The sequence below is a fragment of the Mus caroli genome, unplaced genomic scaffold (assembly GCF_978045245.1).
Source record: "Mus caroli unplaced genomic scaffold, Mus_caroli_1 scaffold_8, whole genome shotgun sequence".
Lineage (NCBI taxonomy): Eukaryota > Metazoa > Chordata > Mammalia > Rodentia > Muridae > Mus > Mus caroli.
In genome coordinates this window covers 140,230,826-140,235,397 of record NW_028227263.1, presented here as the reverse complement: position 1 = coordinate 140,235,397, position 4,572 = coordinate 140,230,826, and the positions used below count along the sequence as shown (strand labels likewise).

The following is a 4,572-nucleotide window of genomic DNA, read 5'->3' as shown; positions in this document are numbered from 1 at the left end:
TAGGCTTCAGTCTGGATTCAGTCAAGATTTGAGAGAAGTTATGGACAAACAGAAGGATGTTGCCCACAGTCCCAACCACAACATGGCAAAACAAAAGGATCTGCAGAGCCAACATTTCCATGGTTTTCAGGAGAGAACCTGGAGATGGCTTCATAGCACAGTGGTGTAAGGATCAGGTTGGACAGTGCTGTCCTCAAGAATCTTCTCAATTATCTAAGATTTTCAACTGTTTTTCAAGTGATTTTGAGTCTTTTATTTTGAAAAGCTTCCACTGCTTTGACAGGCTAATGGAGATTTTTCTGGAAAACAATGATTGGACATTGATCCAGAATATCAACTTCAGACTTATTTTCCTTTCCCTTCACTCATGATATAAGTGTGTCTGTGTGTGTGTGTGTGTGTGTGTGTGTGTGTGTGTGTAATACAACTCTACCTGTGTTGTTCAACAGCATGTCACACATTTTAATACAGCATGGGCTCTGCATATGTATACATGAATGTTTGTAGAGAGGAGTGCATTTTTGCTTCATGAGAACTAACATCATCCCTCATGTTATAACAATGTGTTAAGAAATACAAATTTGTTGTTGGAGAGATGATTCTGGATCTAATGTCCTCTACTCAGCTTCATGGCACTTTATTCATGTATATCTACTCATGCACACAAGCAAAACCATAATAGGCATAACATGAAAACAGTATGTCTTTTACATATTTGATCAAGTGTTGGGGAGATTTCTCAGGAGTTGAGTGCTTCCAGATTACCCATATTCTATTTCTAACTCTGCAATGGCTACTTAGAACTATGTGTAAGTCCAATCCCAAGGCATTTGGACCTTCCCAGTCATATATGCTGGCAAAACACCTCTGCACATAAAATAAAATTAAGAAAGAAATCTTTAAAAATGTAACACAAAATCAAAATCCATGTTTCATAATCATATATGAAAGAGGATCTGAGAAGGTGACTCAGTAGGTAAGGGCACTGACTGCTTTTCCAAAAATCCTGAGTTCAATTCGAGGCAACCAATGGTGGCTCTCAACCATCGGTAATGGGATCAGATTCTCTCTTCTGGTGTGTTTGAAGACATCTACAGTGTACTCACATACATTAAATAAGTAAGTAAGTAAGTAAATAAATAAATAAATAAATAAATAAACAAACAAAAAACCAAGCAAATAAAATCTTTATAAAAAAAGAGTGAATCAAATATTCTCCCCAATTAATCCATATAATGTTGATATATTTTCAGACTACTCATCATGATGATAAAAGCACATCTATTATTTTTAAAATGTGCTAGTTTCATTTTCACACAGAAGAACCTTGAATTACACTTGTATCATTCATTTGGGAAAAAAATTCTGGGGGATCCTAGTATTCTGTTGATTCATAACAGTCTGAGTTTTATTTGTTTTTCTGAGGAATTTGGTGCTGGGCACATATCTGAGTCATCTCCTTCTTTTGTGAACCACCATAAAAAAACATTACCACCATCACTATTAAATGCTTTGTACACACAGATTATTTGTAAACTTGTTTTATATAGCTCATGCTTTTTTCTGGACCTGACTTTATTTTTTTCCCCTATAGGAAGAATACGACTCCATCTAACAACTAAAAACCAGTTATCTAATGTATGCATGTCACTTTAAAGTATGTTTACATATACATGCTGAGCGATGAAATCGACATGTCTTTAGACAAATGAAAACATTGAGATAATTAGTAAAATTAGGGAGAGAAAGACAAAAGCATTGTAATGACAAATGTTCACTTTAAATGTCACCTTGGATTTTAGGAGGGAAAAGAGAACTTTAAGCAGAAATTTAAACTTGCAGATTTCTCACCTGCTTAGGACCAACAAATACGGGGTTGCTCACAGAGATGTAGGCCAGCTCCTGAACAGTTACTGAAGAAACGTAGCCCTAAGTTCCTCTCCCTTTAAAGAACATCTTTGTGCATCTATTTCCTAAGACAGGTTCAGAGAAGTGCCTACCTCTCCCATAAAGTGCTGTGCCGATTGCTGGATGAAGCCAGATATCAGAGCTCATAAAGGGACATTGTTAGGTTCTGAAATCCCTCAGAGAGTCCATTTCCTTGTCATCGGCCGTGTTATTGAATATGACTGTATTGGAAAACATTTAATGAAAGAAAATGCATTTATCCCAAAGGCAAATCACCATTTTCACTTCCTGGTAATTATTGATGATGCCCAAGATTTTGTTATATCATAATGAGTAGTAGAGCCAAAGTTACAAGAAGTTTTCCTTGTTTCCTTAGGGAGTATTTAAGTGGTAAAGTGGTGTTGGCATCAGGTATAGAGAGGTGCTCTTCAGGGGAGATCAAGAGATATGTTAGGTTTATATCAAGGGGTGTGTGTGTGCATTACATAATATGCTTTCACCTTGTAAAATCTGGCTGACATCAAGTCCATCCAGACAGACCAACACCAGGCAGTCTGGAATCTTGTATATTCACATGTGTGGACAAGAGCATTTTAGTCTGACAAATCAAACAACTGAAGCCTGGGTTCCCCACCATGAGTTCTTGGATTATTCCAAGGTTTATGTAGTTTGAGATAGGTCATGACTCATTTTCTGAGACCTCCATGGAAATTTATTATTATATTAGACTGTACCAGTTTTTATAGAAATTTACTTGGAAAAAAACAAATTCTGTAATTACACTCAAGAAAATGGATTGAGGAATCAGTTAATAATATAGCAATCACCCATTTTCATGGGTGCCATATTCACTATAGCCATGATATAGAAACAGTTTAAATATCGATCAGATAATGAATGGAAAATGATCATGAGGTACATTTAAACCATAGGATACTATTCATCTACTAAGCAAAATAATATTACAAACTTTGTAGATAAATGGGTCATTGAGAAGCAAACGTTCTTCGTATGGTAACCCACAAATTAAGACAAACATTGCTTATTTTCCTTAGTTTGTAGAATCTTTGACTCTTGATTTTGAATCTTGAGTTTTATGTCTTTAATTTGGAATACTTCTATAAAAGTAAGAGACATAGGATTAAGGGTCTTTTGATAGAACAAAGGCATTTAAGGACTAAAGGGAATAATGGAAAGTGATTAATTAAATTATCTTGACGGGATGGAGGAGAGAATATAGGGAGAGTTAATAATACTAAGTACCAATTAAAAGGGCTTCATGGAAATATATTAATGAAGAATTTTAGAAACTATATTTTCTTCTTTTTAATGTTTATAAATATTTTTAATGAAAAGAAAAACAGAATATTATATGATAATGATAAATGTAATACTATGTACATGAAAATATAAAGAAACATCGATTAAAATAATATAGGTGGCTGGGAGCATAAACAATAATGTATTTAGATTATTTTGTATAAAACAATGATTCTAGTGTTTGTATATTGGAAATAAAATCTAACTTTAAATTATCTAAATATGTCTAAACCAAAAAAACAGTACTTATTTATTCCTAAAGGTTTCACTTTAATTCATTGTTCATGTAAGTTACAGTCTTTCAGTTAATCATGGTGTGATGGTGTGTATAGCCTTGGACCAGGGAGTGGCACCATCTGAAGCTGTGACCTTGTTGGAATAGGTGTGACCTGGTTGGAATGGGTGTGTCACTGTGGGTGTGGGTATAAGATCCTCACCATAGTTGCCTGGAAGTCAGTCTTCCACTAGCAGCCTTTGGATGAAGACATAGAACTCTCAGCTCCTCCTGGGCCATGCCTCCCTGGATACTGCCATGCTCCCACCTTGATGATAATGGACTGAACCTCTGAACCTGTAAGCCAGCCCCAATTAAATGTTGTTTTTTATAAGACTTCCTTGGTCATGGTATCTGGTCACAGCAGTAAAACCCTAACTAATACAGAAGTTGGTACTGGGAGTGAGGTATTGCTGTGATAGGCCTGACCATGCTTTTATTTGACAGAATGTGGATTTTGGGACTTTGTATTTGGAAAGCAATGGAATGCTTTAAATGGGGCTTAATGGGTCATCCTAGTAGGAATATGGAAGACTTAGTTGCTGGGAGTAATTTGAACTGTGTTGACCTGGCCCAAGAGATTTCAAAGGAGAAGAATTTCAGAATGTGGCATAAAGACTGGTTTTGTGGTATTTTGGTGAAGAATGTGGCTACTTTTTGCCCTTGTCTGAAAAGTTTCCCTGAGGCTAAGGTGAAGAGACTTGGATTAATTGCATTGACAAAAGAAGTTTCAAAAAAGCCCAGCAGAGACTTTGTTCTCTGGTTAAATCTTATGAAAAGAAGTTTGAACAAGCATAGCAAGCTTTGAAAAGAAAAATATAAAATATATGGTTTGAGTATTAAAGGGGTACCAGGAAGTGAAATGGAACAAATTCCTGTGTTCTAGGAGATAACAGATTAAGGGAGTGGGACCTTGGGGCAAGATCCTACCCAGCTAAATTAAATCCAGGCATGGTGGTACACACCTTTAATCTCAGGAGACAGGCATGCTGATCTCTGCATTCAAGGTCAATCTACAGAGCAAGAACCAGGATAGCCAAGCTTAGGCAGTGAAGGATTTAGAAAACATA

The 4,572-nt window shown here is 36.0% G+C and overlaps 1 long non-coding RNA gene and 1 pseudogene across 2 annotated transcripts in view; both read right to left on the bottom strand.

Annotated features, from left to right (window-relative positions):
- Positions 1-634, bottom strand: part of LOC147003729 (vomeronasal type-1 receptor 4-like) — a 1,445-nt pseudogene extending 811 nt beyond the window's left edge.
- The window catches only part of LOC110287946 (uncharacterized), a 10,881-nt gene extending 8,795 nt beyond the window's left edge, over positions 1-2,086 (bottom strand). Inside the window, exon 1 of one of the 2 annotated variants that reach the window (XR_015048036.1) lies at positions 1,852-2,086. This is a non-coding gene — a long non-coding RNA (uncharacterized LOC110287946). The remainder of the gene's footprint in view (positions 1-1,851) is intronic. The other variant, XR_015048035.1, reaches the window with a different exon arrangement.
- Positions 2,087-4,572: the final 2,486 nt, after the last annotated feature.